This window comes from Athene cunicularia (assembly GCF_003259725.1).
Source record: "Athene cunicularia isolate RWA chromosome 5 unlocalized genomic scaffold, athCun1 chr5_part3, whole genome shotgun sequence".
In the NCBI taxonomy this organism is placed as follows: Eukaryota; Metazoa; Chordata; class Aves; order Strigiformes; family Strigidae; genus Athene; species Athene cunicularia.
The window spans coordinates 4,081,730-4,098,624 of NW_020799103.1; the positions used below are offsets into that span (position 1 = coordinate 4,081,730).

The window sequence follows — 16,895 nt, forward strand, 5'->3', positions numbered from 1 at the left end:
AATTTGCCAAATGCCTACTATGGCTCTGCTAACTGGAGCAGATGTTTTCAAGAGGATCCTTTTGGATGCATTGTCCCAATGTAGCTGCATAGACTGCAGTCAGCTACAGCTAGGCTCAGCCAAATTCAAACTCTGAAGTTTGATTGCCATTGGGAAATTAGCCCACACTCCAGTTCAGTGTGTTTAAATGATTTTTAAGTCAAAACAACGTCACTGCCAGGAGGTCCCATCTTTCAGACAATAGGGAGATAGTACACCAGCACAAGAAATCCAGCTGCTTTTATCTCAAACAGCAGCCTACATAAAGGACTTACTATATGCCTGGTTTTTAACTTTTTATAATTCAAACATGTCAGATTTGCAGACTGTACTGTGTAGTTACTTTCTGCTAATTACATGCTGTCTCACGTTGATGCCATATATATTCTTAAATCACTAGCCACTTCTTAAATTTTAACCCAAAATATCTGCAAAGTGATTTCTTGGCAGTTTAGTTGCATGCCATTATCTTTCCCTGTCGGTTTTTCTCTTTGAGCGTCCCTTAACTGTTCAAAACTAGTTCATGTGAAGTTAAAGAAAGGGACGGGTAGTGTGATATCAATCATTGTTCCCGAGTGGTGTGCGAGAACTCTCTCTAGCTGCCAATTGGGAGACCGTTTTGTGGTAAGGACAACTAAATACACTGTGGTAGGTTCAATATATTGACTTCACATGGGAAAAGCAAACTAACATGTATGGATTTAATTTTTTTATTTATTTCCAGGAATTTCAAAAGAATCCTCATTTTCATAAAGGCTTGATTTAATCAAGTATGAGAATGTATTTTCTAGTTCAAAAAGCAAATTTCAAAACACAGGTAAGGATTTTTTTCTTATGTCTCAAAAATATGATCAGAGTTACCGTTACTAAATAAATTTCACACATTTAACCTGGAAATAAAACTCTGGTGCTTTGTTTATGGTTTGCCTTGAGTTTTGTGATTTACATACACACACAGGTGTGTGAAAGGAATTCAGGGAGACTTGCTAGCTATTCAGAGAGTATTGTTATTTCACTTTCTTCGAGAGAACTACTAAAAAATAACTCTAAACAACTGTAACCCTGCAATCTGTAATAAACTGAATACAACAATGAAATAATGTTAGCTGACAGTACCTCTGGTTCAGCAGCTAAAAAAATAAAAAAGTCTGTTAGGAAGCATTGTGTGAATCACTGTCTCCACCTAGTGCTGGCTGCAAGAAATTAAACTTCTTAAACCCTCAGTGGCAGGTGACACCACAAACATAAGAGGTTCTGTAATGATTTTTTTTTTTTTTCATATATATTGTTAATATAACTGCAGTCATTAATTCATTATAGTTTAAACTATGTCAGCTTTTGATGTGTAATACACAAGCATTATAAACTGGCTATAAAAACTCACCAGGTGTGGAATTTTTCCAGCCTCATAGGGTTATCCGAAGACCTTTTGGCACATGTTCATTAATATGTTCGTTATTATTAATATGTTCATTAATAATAGCGCCGAAAACTTGGCAGAAATTTCACAGAACCATGGAGTAGACTCGTTGCTACTGAGTGTCTGATTTGAGATTATCTTTCTAGTGTTGTTAGGAACAGAAGAAACAAAAAGATAAGGACTAATTTTCAGCTGACGAAGTGTGTAAATCAACGACGAGTGGCTCGTACGTTACAGGCAGTGCTCTGAGTCGGGACAAATGGGGGGCAGCACACAACTTAGTTCAAGCAATTAAAACTGACGTGATTACACTACAACAGCTTCCTAACTGAAACATACATATATATTTTTTTTTAATTTTTTTTTTTTTTTTTACAACATCTTTTACTCCAATACCAGATCAAAACCCAATTGCAAATTCAGTGTTTCCTACATTACCTCCTCTACCTACCTAAGGAACCTTCAAGCCTGAAAGAAAATTGTTGTGAAATAGCATTCATTCCTATGAATAAAGCAACCACAATGCACAATTTCAGTTTTCTTCTTAGCTCAAAAGGTATTTTGCAATAATTCCAGAACTGATAGAAATATGAAGACAAACAGCCACTTTTTGAAGTGATAGAAACTGATAGAAATATGAAGACAAACAGCCACAATTGACAACGTGTTTTAGGCTTAATAACACTTGTTATAAATTCTTACTACAAATTTCAGTCTTGGCTCTGTATTACTGAACCTAACACAAGTAATTAGCTGATCCCCTTTTAAGGAATTAGTGATGCAAATAAGTGAGACTGCTGGACTTGTGGGAATTTCTGTGCGTTTAGATAAATAACAGACTCTATTTAGTGTAAGAGTGGACTGAGAGCTGTTATAAAAGGCTGTAGTGCTTTAAAAGGCTCAAAATCAAACTAAGCTTTATGGGGAGTTTTGTGGATATATTGTTTTGGGGTTTTATTTAATTGTAAAAGTTACAACAATGAGAAAAATTCATCATAACTGTGTTTATCTAACCTGCTTTTATCTGTTCTTAATTCTAAACCCATGTTTTTTCCTGATTATGAACTGTAACTGATTTATCTGATCTTGCTCAAATTAGATACTGTCACATGTCACCAGTTTTGTAGGACAGTTTATAAACTGGCATATTAGCAATTTAAACCAAGATTAAGATAATAAATCTTTGCTATGAGTTATAATGGGTAGATTAAATCAGGTAGGAAGATAAATTAATGGCTTTTTCTCATTTAAATCAGACTTTGAGCATTGTTTGGATGTAGTTTTACTATATGGTTATAATATAAAATACATATATTAAGTTTTTATGACATTTTGTCCTCATGTTATCCAGACATTAGAGACAAAAAATTTTGGACAACTCTGTTTTTACTGAGTCTGAACTATGATTTATCAGGAGTGTGTAATATAAGCCTCTGAGTGTTATGCTGGGTACTTTTCTACTTCTTCCATCCAAAGACAAGTATGTAAAAACTATTAGCTATCAAAATGAATATAAACTAAAAATTGACATGATAGGTTTAAATAATTCAAATAACTTGCAAGGCTTTTTAAGTTTCACTGTGCTGTCATGTGGACCTTTGGATTTCTCAAAGACTGTCAGGTAACGATACATAGCTTAGTCTTCATTTTGTCTGGGCTGAGGGTGCAGCTGTTAAATCCTATTGAAATTCTTGCTTCTGGAATGAAACAACTCGGTCAGAGACACATCTATCCCCCTTTCTGGGATTTGAAGACAGCGTCACTTATTTTCCACAGTGTGTTTGAGATAACCACCACAGGACTGTCTTCCAACCACTGCTTCCTATTGTAAACATGTATAACATCAAAGTTTGGGCTGTGTCTAGCAACCCAACTAGGCTAAAGTCTAGCTCGCTGCCTTTCTGTGTATTGGAAGCTAGGGTATATAAATTAAAATCCCTTAACAGAAGTTAAACAGTGCCTTTCATTTCTGTTGCCTGAGTCAGAATGGCTTATCTACTCATCCAACTCTATCCCATATACACACCTCCTTCCTTTGCATTCTGTGACCAAAGTTCTCAACTGTTCGTAAACCAAAAGTAGCAGCCTTGTAGCTACTGTAGTAAGGGTGTGTAAGAGAAAACAGAACGAGTAACTATATGTTAACAGTTTTGTCATACCAGGGTCTTTCAAACTCATGACAATAACCTAGGCAAGAATAAGAAAACTTCAATGCATCAGTGAATGAGTGTTTCATATGGCTTTCCAAACCATACCTCCAAGAACAGACTCCTTTAGAGAGAAAGAGAAAATTGTTTAATACTGCAGCTGGTGATCTGGGTCCTCACCTTGGTCATCCACACCAAAGCTAGTGGCCTAGGCTCAGCAGAATGCTCTATGGACGGATATTTTTAAAAAAGATGTTTATACATCTGATTTTCATTGATTGCAATGGATTTTCTTTAGAAGTCAAGCTATAAATCAATCAATTGAAGCAATAAATCCACACAATGAGATTAGCATGCAGTATTCGTAACCTCACATAGATCAGTTTCTTGTCCATCACACTGAAGCCTGCAGTACATTAATATGCATGATATACATTGCTATCAACAACCACCAGGTATCTAAAATAAGCTTGAGTATCTCCGCGGAGCACACAAAAAAAATCTGAAGGTCTGAATTTCAGTTGCCCTTCTGTAGACAATTTTTTTTCAGTTGCTGCAGAACTTTATTTTTAAACAGACAGTTTATTTGAGTCTAATGTTACCAACATTCAAACTAAGGAGAATTGAAGTACAGTCACCTCCAAAGGCATTTATTTCAAGTTAATTTTATCTGAGAGTTAGATTTTATGTTCATTTCCATTACTGACTTTCATTTCTTGCCAAATCTCTTTTGAATTTTGCAAATATATTTGATCAAATTCAATTAAAAATTATTAGAATAACCAAACTCACATTTTCTCAATTATTTCTTTCTGCTTCCAGAACAGATTTCTTTTAGTTCTCTAGAAGTAAAGTTATCCTAGTTCCACTTACTCTGACCTGTAGTGAAGTGTGAAGATAAAAAAAAAAAAAAGAAAACAAAGAAAAATGAAATCTCTTATCTGTCTTGCTAAGGCAATCTAAAGAAATAAAATATATCCACAAAAATTCACTTCTTTTTTGTACCTAAATTGCACAAAAGCAATGCTTCTTAGAGTGCAGCATCTTTCAGCTGTTCTGTTTGATCTGCTCTGTTGCAATGTTCTTTTACGAGGCTTTGTGAACATCCTTGACCCCTTCATACCATGTAAATGTCATAGAAGTCTACAGGATCTTTTTGAGTTTTTCTTTGATGTTTGCTAACAGGAAGTATTTTAATTGACATTTCCTTAAGATTCTTTACTTTAGACTGCCTTGTACGTTAAACATGAGATGATGTTAAATTAACATGATAATTTGACAACCACTCTGTTTATTTCTCTACAACTTTCTTTTAAAAGTTTGAATGTCTGGTGTCACAGATAAACTATATTCTGTTTTGGAGATCTTACAGTTTCTGAGGATTTAACTGAAAATCTTATGTACCTAAATTATATTTCAGTGGAGAAAAGTGAGAGTCCTAAATCTTGTAGAATTTCACACATTGTAGAATTTCTGTGGAAGATAGGGAAACCTCACTATTAGTAAAAAACATGTATCTCAAAGAAAAAATATGCCTCAACTTCAACTTTGATTCCAGGGATTTCAAGGTGATCCGGGGTGAGTAACTAAGGTGCATCTAACATTCAGTGAGCTTTTATGAGCCTGAGATCTATAAAGTAAAGCAAAAGTTCAATATGCTGAATCTATCTGTAAGTGATCAGTATAGGTGGCGTTATAAGACAACTCTGGCAGAACATTCTATTAAGTCATTTAAGTGATAAATATAAACTTAAGCACATGTATGAAAATAAGTATACTTCCATGAAATTTCTTAATCAGTTCTATATTTGTGTATCTAAGAAAGGGGGGGCTCTTTTAAATAGGTACTGCAGTTCATTATGTCACTGTTAAATTGTTATTAGTGGTATGTCAAGCTGATAATACGTACCAGCCAATCGTTTTATTTACTGTACAATTTAATATTTACTATTTAACACTTTAACAAAATAAATTTTAATGGATAAATAGTAAATGTCATGTATTTTCACATCTCGGTGGTACATAATGTCAAGAAGTGTTTAAAGTGAAGCCAAAAATCAAAGCTCGAATGGTAAAACTAGATCAGAATGTGATGCGTGTTCTTGCAAGTTCAAGTGCATGTGATCAGCTGAATCAGAGTGTTTTTACAGTTCAGCTTATGTTTTTGAACTATCTGTGCAAGCTGTATCTGAACATCTCCTTCAGCACATAACACAGACTTCAAGCTTCAGAATCCAGACATTCAACTTGCTTGCCTGTAGTTTCACAATACATCTCATGAAATACTGGAATAAATTTAACTTCAACTACTTAATAACCATATTTCATTGTAATTTTCTAAAATTTAAATATATTTTCAGATAGCCGTGAGGGGAGAAGCATGAAGAGGCATCAAAACCTGGCCAGTGGACACATTCCAAAGCAGAGAATCCCTTGTGGAACAAGGTAACATACACGTGGTCCATCCTTCCAAATGGAAAACTTAATGCAGTAATTGCAGCACAAGAAGAGATAGTATTTATGGTAGTTTGTTTAGTTTATGCTAAATCTATAAAAGTGGAGTAGGTTTGATTTGCTGTGCAATACGTGAAAAAGAATAAATTAAAATAGTCTGTGGTTTTGATAAATCATAGGAAATATAATGAAGATTTGGGATTAGCTCTGTTTCAGCCTTAATGCTGAAACTCTGAGTTTTCAGAGACTGCTATTTCCATAACAGCATGATACTCAGTGTTTAGCTTTTTAGATAAACTTTTTGTTTATTTCATTAATGTTCACCTGTAAATCAGATAGTCACCAATAAGAGGTACTTTTAATAGCACAGGATGAACGTAGCCCAATAATATCCTGTCATACCTGTAGTATTTACTTGCATTTAACAAATCTATATGTTGTTTTGTTTTGTTTTTTAAATATACTCAGTAATCTTAACTTACAACAACAGCAGTTTTATTGCTTGAAAAATACAGCTCCAGTCTTAGTCACATTTACATACTTGTTGCAATTAGCAATCAGTAAGTACAACCTGGAGTGTTTTACGGTGACATAACTGGACTCTAAATTATGAACTTTTACAACTGTATTAAATCTATACTTGATAGATTAACTTTGCTTAATAAAATAATTAATCAAGAATCGAATCAAGAGTTGTCTGCTTGAGTAGGTGACTGTTATCTGTCAGGCTGTGTAGTTTTAGTAGCCTTCACATGCCAATACATCTATTCAAATAGAGATAAAGAAATCACATGAGAGGAAGGAAAGGAGACAGTAATAATTTATGTATGCTCAACACTCGTTGAAGAAGGAGGAAAATGCCAGTCACATCAAAAACTGTTTAAAATAGCCGGGTGCATTTCTAATAGTACTTTCCACAAGGGATGTTGTACAGTCACCTCTGATCATAAAATTAGAAGGCAAAGTATTCTGCAAGACAGTAAACCCTAATCCTGAAAAGACTTAGTTATGCTTGATTTCTGCAAGCCAAGGGAACTCTTCATGGTAGTGATGTTTAAAAGGCACTTGCTGTGTTTGCAGAATGAAGGTCATATGTAAGATGTAACAGATTCTGTGGAACACTTATTTTGAAACTTCAGATGGTTTTGCACGTTCGTTGCTTCCAAGGTTGAGAAGTGAGAAATATTTTCCTTTGTCTGTCAGCCTGTGTGTTCTCGTATATCAGATGTCATTGCTCTGTATAAACATTTACAGTGTACTTGTGTGAGGTTAACTTTAAATATACAAAGAGTTCTCTGCAACATGCTAATAAGTCAAAGCTGATATTGAGAAGGTTTGTTGAAGCAAATGTATCAAATTCAAGCAATGTTTTCCTCTTTCTCTGAAAGCATTTCTACTAGCCGCTTGACGTACTGTTCATTCTTAATAGCCTATTCACTGTAGAAGTCCCCAGTCAAGGAGTCTTATTGCTTTATGTTTGTGAAACTGCAAGATTGATATAACGGAGATACAGAATAAGCAAAGCCGTCAGCTATTGTTGAAAAAGGTATCACAAATGTGTTAAAAAGACAATAAGATGACAGTAATTCATTTTAATAGTGGTATGAAATTAATTTCTTTGAACAGAGTTTGACTTGAGTACATCTTCAACTAGGAAAAAGCAATCAGTTATCCATAATTGAATCAGAAACTTAACTCCATAAGCCACAGTGAAAAAGTCACTACTTCTTTATTATGTAATGAGTTAATATCTTAGTTCAAACACACATTGAAAATCACCCTTTGAGCATATCTGTTTCAACCCTTTCAACAGTTTGTATGCACATAGTCTCTTCCTTCAAGGCCCTTCTGTTCATTTCAGAAGCAGCTTCTGGACTTCTGAGTTAGACTTAATGCCTTTCTTGACTTAGAAAGTGCAAGTCACATAGGATTTGGGAGGATTTTTTTTTTTAAATATTTATTGCCCCATTACTGTTTATACAACCCATGTGTGTGAGGCAGTGAATATGGAATAAATAAATCTTTCCAGTTCAAATTTGTCACAAAAGTGTCGCCTGTTGGCACAGCTCTTGTTCCTTTGTGCAGTGATTTTTCCAGCTGGCATGGTGTGTCTTCCACACTAACCTAACCCACTGGGGTTAAATCTCTACTGACATTGAGAGAGTTCTGACTTTATATCCACAAGATTTTAACCTATGGCACTCACCATGAAAATGCTCTTAGAAGCTGGCTATTGGTCGGTTGGACAGGGACTGAAATCCCATCCGCACTTTACACGGAGCAATGCCGGACAACAGGGTTGGAATTGCTGGCTCGGAAATGAATGTTTTTCTCACTCACAGCTTTTGGAAAAATAGTTACTCATGTCTAGCTGTCTTGGTCAAAACTAAGACAACATATTTGTCATTGTGTTGGTGGCTCTGAAAAGATTGAAAAGCATAAAATAGAAGGCCACGTGATCGATTTATTAAGATCTACTTTGGATCTTAATAAAGACGGGTTTTCAATATTTGCAGAAATGTGAATTATTGAAATAACTGTCCTTGTTGCAAATTACCTTATTCTATAGTAACTAACACACTGACAAAAATAATTTAATGATGACCACAAAGACTGTCCTGTCAAAGGTTTTAAAATGCACGTTGAAAATGCACATCAACTCTAAAAGAGTTATTTAAATATCTTAGGAAAAAAATGAAAACTTATTTGATCCACTATATAGATGATATTTTTAATCAACAGGATAAAACCCCACATTTTACATTGTAATTTTATGTAAAAAATGATAACGTATATGCCATGAAAAACTCACATGTAAAGAATAAGTTAAATACATTGTTTCTCATATTGTTAGCAGAGATGTTACCTTTTGACCTTCCTTTTGAGATTTTTTAGAACATTTGATGCTTCTGATAATAGTTTAATATTACTTTCTTCACATTGATTAAATACACTTCATACATCACTGAACAATGAGTAACAGTCAAATAAGACTGTCCACTGAACTGCCTGCAAAAATGATAAAGTAAAAAATTAATCTCCAAAGTAAAGTCAAGCCTGAAATTGAAATCTTTGATGCATACATTTCATAATTAGTTCATTCTGCTATATCTAAAATGCAAATACAGTGCTCTTAAAATAATTCAGTTCTTCTTGCATGGAGCATTAATGAATTGTTCTAGCTTCTGCACCTCTGACTTCAACAGATTCTGGAGTTGTTTGACTTTGTCATTTTCATTGTTAAGTTGTTGAATTTTCTTTTTATAGGGTTACTTAAAATAGTCCTCCTTATCTCTTGTGTTGCTCTAACATTTGTTTCAGTCAGTGGATCCACCTACATGTCAAGGGAAAAGAATTTCACATGATATGTGTAGAATCAAGACATAAGGATAGTCACAAAAGTCCCCCTGTTGCTCTGTCATCAGCCAGTGTGACCATTTTTTAATGGTCATTTGTAGGACTATTGTCTAAACTAGAGCAGTGAAATTCTCCTGTCATGGGGTGTTTAATGTGTGCATGATTTTTGTGTTGTTTTATATTTACATATTTTAGATCGAGTAATTTTCCTCTAACAATTTATGTGGTGACCAGAACAGCATTAAGGAGGTAGAAGCAAATGTTTGAGAATGGGCAGAAATGTTGCCACAGTGTGTCTTACCAGAAATCTTCTGGCAGGTAAGATGCTCTGTTTGTATTCCCACAGCAATGATCTTGAATGATAATGTAAGAAATAGGACATATTTGTTATCTTTTGGCTTTTCTAGGCTTAATTTGCATGGAGGTTTTCAAGATCAAATTTCAAACATATGTCCCTGAATCTCACTTAGATGTCTACATCATCCTCTGGACCTGGCTCAGTTCCCAATTTATGTGAAAGTGATGACTAGATATCAGGCTAGAACCTTGCAAGATATTGGGAACTGAAGGGTTAAGTCATACACAGTATTTGTGTTTAAAATAAGCAGGTAGTAATATTCTTTGTGTGTCACTTCTAAGACAATAAATTGTTACATTTAAGGGTGACAAATCTGCAAATAAATTATACTATTTTACTGATGGGCTGAAGGAAAATAAACCCTTACATTTTACCCCAAAGGACATGGCCTTCTTCACCATACAAAAATAAGTCTTCTGAAGAAAATGTTAAAATTCAGCTTATGAATATGAAAAAATCTTTGTTTCATAACATGCAGTCTAAGCAAGAAAAGTAATTACTAAAAGTAATTTTTAATGCTTATGAAATATCAACACTCTCATATATTCTGAGAAAACCCACACATAAGCTGATTAAAGCAGAAAGCCAGAAGACTGATTTTTCACTGAGCCACAGGACAAATGTGCTATCTTACTTTACATGTCTGTTTCTTATTTACCCTGGCTGTAAAATGAGCATTTATTTCACGGATATTTTCCTGCAACTTAACAAAACAGTGTTCAAGATCATGGCAGAAAGCTATACATAACAGGCTGTATAAAACTGTTCTTTTAAATATATGTGTAACTCTCATACAGTCAGTAAAAGAAAAGGTAAGGATATCAACAAGAGTACAGGCACAGCAGCAAATTCGATTGAAAATACCTAACAGAGATGGATAAAATAAATTCAGATCTCACAATGTACACCAAGAATAATTTTGTAATTTTGCTGGTATCTGTGTCTCAGAATTAGTCTTTAGGTCTGGGGTTTAGGTTACAGAGTCAAAAAGGTGCAATCATAACTACGATGTGAAAGTTCAGAAAGCGTTCTGGAGAATGTATAGTTGGGATAAATGTTCAAAATTGTCACACTTCCTTCAAAAATTAAGATACGTACTGATTTTTATACATTAATACAAGGGTTTTTTTGTCAATACTCCAGCGATGTTTTGTAGCTAACCCTTCACAATGGTAACAAAATAGTACCTAGTGACAACTGCTACGTATTTTTGTATTCATAGCCAGTTGTAGAAGTATGTGGAAAGTACAGATGGAGCCAGACTTTCTGTGGAGGGGCGTTCTACTTTTGAAGAAGAAAAAAATAAGGAGCTGGAGGAAGAAACAGAAGGAAAAAAAAGTGACAACATGGAAAATTATTTAGATCATTATTTGTAAGTAACCTGGAACTGTCATATTAGCAGTTGTGATCCATAAATTTTAGCATAACAGAGAAAGATATATAAAATATTTTAAAAGCAAATACATATAGACTACAGACAGTGGCGGTATTTCTACAGTGACTATCCAAAAAAAGTAGCTTTAATCTAATGAGGCTGATCTTCCTAGACCGCCTCTATGGTTAGTACCGTAATTCAGTGCCCAATGGACAAATTTTAATAGGAAGCCCACTTTTGTTGGTTTTTGATTAGCATCTATAAATTTAGTCTTTGTGAATCAAAGCCTTGTGGACACTGACAGGACTGTGCTGCCCATATTTGTAAACAAGGCATTTTGTTTGTGCCTTTTGGAAATAAGATATTCTGAAAAAAAAAAAAGACGACCAAGCTGGCATCAGTGTTGAACTATTTGTAGTTTTGCATGTTAAGAGATACTGTTTGTCAAGTTTTCAAGAAGATATAGATCAAAACTAGAGGGAATGAAATAAGGTATGGTTTGGAGTCAGGAACTAGCAGAAGACTGAGAAAGAACAGGAAGGGTGAGGATGGAAAACTTAAAGTGGGAGAGGTTTAATCAGAAAATCAGAACTGGTATAAGAGTAAAAAGTGTTTTTGAGAGAACAGGTTAAACTTGCACTGATCACAGGTTTTTGCTTTCCTCTTGTGAAATCTAGTTTGCTTCGTCTCGTGTCTCATCGGATGTGTGTCCTTAAGAATTCCAGAACAAAGTTTCAAATGCAGATGGTTGTGTTTGAAAGACCCATGATCCTCCTAAATGCAACCAAATTTCTCTAGCCTTCTACACCTTCATATACTACTTCTGCGTGGCTTTTATTGGCAAAACAAGAAAACAGTACAACTTGACCTAAGCAATTAGAAGTGTGCAAACTAAGTGGACTAAACTGTGAATAAAGCAGGAGACTGCAGGCACCATACATCTTATCTGGAGTTGGATTTTTATTTTGCATGGAATTTTTTGTTTTGCTTATTTTCTTGGCCATTAAAAGATTAAATGGTGATTCTAACTATCTGAGTGGAAGAAAAAAAAAAAAAAAAAAAAAAAGATATATAAAATTATAAAGGCCTTTCTTAGATATTGCATAGTAGAAATTTAGAAAGAGCACATGTTAGAATAAAGCTATCATTCTTTCCAAGTTCTTCTGTTCCCACAACAGTCACCTCAGGCCATTTGTTTCATTAGCATCGAGGTAAGAGACAAGGATTTTTAAGTAACAGTCACAGCACTAAATGCACTGCTTTTTCTCAGCGGCCTGGTGGTTAGCCACCCCAACGGTTCATCTCTAACAATTAAAGAAATCACCCCTTGCTCAATAACATAATTCCTATAAATCCTTAACCAACCCTACTATTGAAAATAAAACTATTATGCTTGTTTCCCCTTTTTGCCATGTAATTTCACAGAAATTCATTAAGCTACTCTAGTGTGAAACAGGAATAACCCACCTTTTTCTGAAAACAATTGAATTCTTGTTAACAGCAGATACGTAGAACGCAATGTAAATTGGTTGAACAGCATCTGTATAAAGTAGCTGCAATTACTACGTGGAGCAACAGATGGCGATATTTTCTTAGAGTTAAATATGGTATCACTAAAACTTGTAATTCATCTATGGACAGTTATAGAAATCCAGCGTAGAAACAATTTATATGTTACTTATGGATAAATGCTAATTTTAGAAGCAGATTACACTGTAAAAAGCCCTCTTTTGCATATTCACGATTTAAATATAAAAACATCCTGAAGCCTTTCCCTGCTAAGGTACTCTGAGTTTAATTATTGTGTGGCTTTTGAGCCCAGATGATGATATGATGTGAAAGAGTACCAGGAAAGAGATGCTCCCCAATGAACACTGTTAATACAAAGGATTTTACCTGTTTAGAAGAGATGCAGCACACAGGTCTGCGAAAGGTGAAGAGGCTAATTTTGCTACTTGCTGAAAAAGACTCCATAAATATCCTGTGCAGCAACTGCACATGTACTTGGCCTTTGCATGTGAATGTGAGGAGGCAGCTCTTAGCAAAATGAAAGACCTGAGTGCCAAGCCCTTGGGGTGCCCACAGGAACACATGGCAGCCTATGAGACCGTGACTTCCTCGGATATTCACTGGTAGGTGCCCATGTAAATCACCATAATTTCTGCTGGCTTGTCCATAAAACAGATCAACTGGGAGATCAATATTTTAGCCAGTTTTTCTCTAGTATTTAAAATTAATAAAAAGTGAGTTTCTCCTGCCTCTAACATAGAGAGGGTAGTAAATCATACATGGGACTATGGCTACTCCACCGTCAACTTCTTACCACATCAGAAAATATACTGAATTCTAGTTCCTAGAAAGGAGTATTCATGCATTAACATACTATACTGCTGGTGGAAAAAAAAATACACACCCCCATATAAAAATTAATCCTTATGTAAAATGCTGAGTGTACTACAGAGAATGAAAACCCTGCCATTCACTGTAGAATACATATTTCACCACTTTGCATAAGATATAGATATACCTTTTTATTTTTTTAAAAACAATTCCCATACAGAGCTAAACCATAAAGCAGATTTTTGCTTTTAAAATACAAATATTCCTGGCAAGAAACTGTTGATGCATTTGATGATAGGATGGATCCCCAAAAGACAAGAATTTAGACTCAATTGAAGATGATGAACTGCTAAAAATCACAAAACAATGATATCTTTATACTGTCTTTGGAATATTTTCCCATCCAGTTCCCCTTCCTCTGCCTTTTCTGTTTTTCTTTTTAAATCAATGTTCCCATTCTATCTCCTTGTCCACAATTATGCATTAAACTTACTTTTCTAATTTAGTTCTCAAAAGGAAGTTAAAAACCCAGGCCATAAAAAGTAGAGATTTAGAAGACTGATGTTTGTATATAACACTCAATATTTTAAGCTCACAGAGTATTTTATCAACCTGAAATTCAGCTGTTTATTCAGACCTCAACCAGAGCTCTCTGCAGGATTCAGGCAAGTGCAATCCAGCAGTCTGAGATCAGACACATTATAAATCCTGCCTTCCCAGGCACTGGTTTTGGGAGTGTGTGATTCTGACCTGATGTTAGGGCTGAACATACAGGAGCGGAAGAGTCACACTAGACATCAGACAGCAGTCACACCAGCTATGGAACGAGAGTGACACTGAAAGTGTTACATTAGCTCGTGGTTGTGAATGCAAACTCTCTTTATTATTTCTTAGAAAATACATGCAACTTCATAGATGGTTGTGCAATTGTCCTTTATTGTGTTTGTGAAAGAATTGGGTCTGATGCTTTAAAAAGGCCTCAATATTCTTCCGTCATTTCCTTGCTTTATTAGCCATTATTTCCTGGGAAGAATCTCACAAATGAATTTGCGGAAAGCTAATGTGCTGGTCTAATGACAGATTGCTTTCAAGGCTGATCTCGAGGAACTTTCTTCCCATCCAGTGAATGAATCATCATCATTCAACAGCGAACTGTTGGACAGACACATGAAGTCCTCTTTGCTTTAACACTTTCCCAACATGAGGAGTGATCTTAGGACCAAAATATCATCAAATAAAAATACTATACTGTTATAGATTGGTATTAATATCATAAACGCAGACACAGTGCCCTTCAAAACCTGAGCGAAAACATCAGCATGTATGCACCATTTGCCTTTAATCACAGAGTCATACTGAACATGCTCGAAATGCCAATAGTTTTATAGATTGCTGTGCAGTTTGTTACTCTTTTCTCTACTTCTCTCCCTTAAGAGATGAAATCCACAGCAGCAGTATGACAGAAGATACATTAAATCAGTCGGTGGACCCATGAAGAGAGAAACTCCATCTTTCTGCAGTAACAACAAAAATTCAAAGTAGGTTTCTTGAATAAAGGTGTCTGACTCCAACAGCAGCATTCCCTTTGCATCTCCTGTAAATCAAAACAAGTCCACAATACTGAAGATTTATGTCTAAGACTATATTTTCAAATTCTTCTATACATTTCTGATAACCTAAATGGTCATTGTATCTCAACTTGTGCAACTATTTCGCATGAAAACTAAAATCTGAAGAAAATTCAGAGTTCACCTTTTCAATACTCATTTATTAATTTTAATAAGAAAATGTTTTCACTTTCCTGAAGCCCTTTTGATTCCTCAAAAATAGAACCACATGTTCTTTGGTTTTTCTTCTGTCGGATCCAACATCCTTTAGTCTTCCTATCAAATCTTTTGTTATTCAGAGACAATGCTCTATGGCTGTTATTACCAAAATATTTAGTTTTAAGCTCCCTGCAACTGTGTGTGTTGTATGAATTGTATTGCTGCAGAACTGCTACTGCAGTTACACTGTGGATGCAGTTTCTATTTACCAAGGCAGACTTCCATCATGTTATAGAATCATAGAATTGTTTCAGTTGGAAAAGACCTTTGAGATCATTGAGTCCAACCATTATACTCCAAACCATTCTGGTGGCTTCTTTTTGAGAAATTATGGTCGGGTTGCTCTTACAGTTAATATTAGTAGAAAAGAATGTTAATAGAAGTATTGGAATGTACAAATAACATTAATAAAAATGTAAAAATGCTTTCTTGTTCACATCAGGCAGAAGCAGCTGTAATGTGTATGCTGTCAGGATTTTAAGAACAACTAACCTGGTTTAAAGTAGTTTTTCTCATGTTAATATGGGAAACAATGCCACCTTCTCAAGCTGTTGATGACACTCCGAAGTATTCATTGCTCAGAGACCGGGTGGGCATCGGCCTGCTGGTAGGAGGGTGGTGAGTGGTTGCTTTTGCATCACTTGATTTTGTGTTTGTTGGATTTTTTTCTTTACTTAGTATAGCACCTTTATCTCAACCCACAGAGTTTTTCTCATTTTTGCCCTTGGAATTCTCCCCATTCCATCCTGCTGGATGGGTGTCAGTGAGCAACTGGGTAGGGGCTTAACTGCTGGCTGGGGTCAACCTACCACAACATGATTCAGATGTGGTAGAAGAATATAAGCCACTCCAACTTAAATTCCCTTTAGGCTCACTTAGCTATACCTCTGATTTTGACCTAGTAATTTTTTTTTGTTTGTTTGGTTTAGTCCTAAAGCAGTAAGTTGCATTTTGCAAAGTCCTAAATTCCATATGGTTACCTATTCATGTTTCACAGAACAGGTTGTCAGGCAAGATGAAGGTGGTATTCAAATGGCTTTTTTATCCCTGGAGAGTCTGATGTTATTTTGAAATGTGAACTACTATATCATTTTATATAGTAGTATTTTATTTAATTTCTGTTATTGTATAACACTTAAAGAATACTTTCCATGGTAGAAGCAGACTCTTCTATGGCAGTATAAAATATTGTGCCTTTAAAAATAACACCTGAGAATACCAAGAAAAATAGTCAGGGGTTACTTTTTTTTTTTTTTTTGTATAGTAATATGATATAGTATGGGCATGGATCACATGTATCTAACACAATGATATAGGACACAGAGTCCATGACAATTATTTCTTTCTCTTCTAGTCTGTAAAGATAGCCACTACTTGGTAATTGTGAAAATTTCAGACACTGAAAACCTGTGAACTTCTGTGGAGACTCAAACAAGAAACATTTTAGGTCAGACTATCATTTGAATTTGTTCATTTCATAAAAAAAAAATGAAACTCCTTCTAATTCCTTAACTTTATACTGTATTGACATTTTAACTTTTTTTTTTTTTTTTTTTTTTTTTTTTTTTTTTTTTTTTTT

General features: G+C 34.9%; 1 long non-coding RNA gene across 1 annotated transcript; it reads left to right on the forward strand.

Moving 5' to 3' along the window:
• The first annotated feature begins 590 nt into the window (after positions 1 to 590).
• LOC113481308 lies at positions 591 to 11,104 on the forward strand. The gene is made up of 4 exons (XR_003398648.1): positions 591 to 663; positions 764 to 856; positions 5,967 to 6,051; positions 10,998 to 11,104. It is a non-coding gene; the product is annotated as an uncharacterized LOC113481308 (long non-coding RNA).
• Positions 11,105 to 16,895: the final 5,791 nt, after the last annotated feature.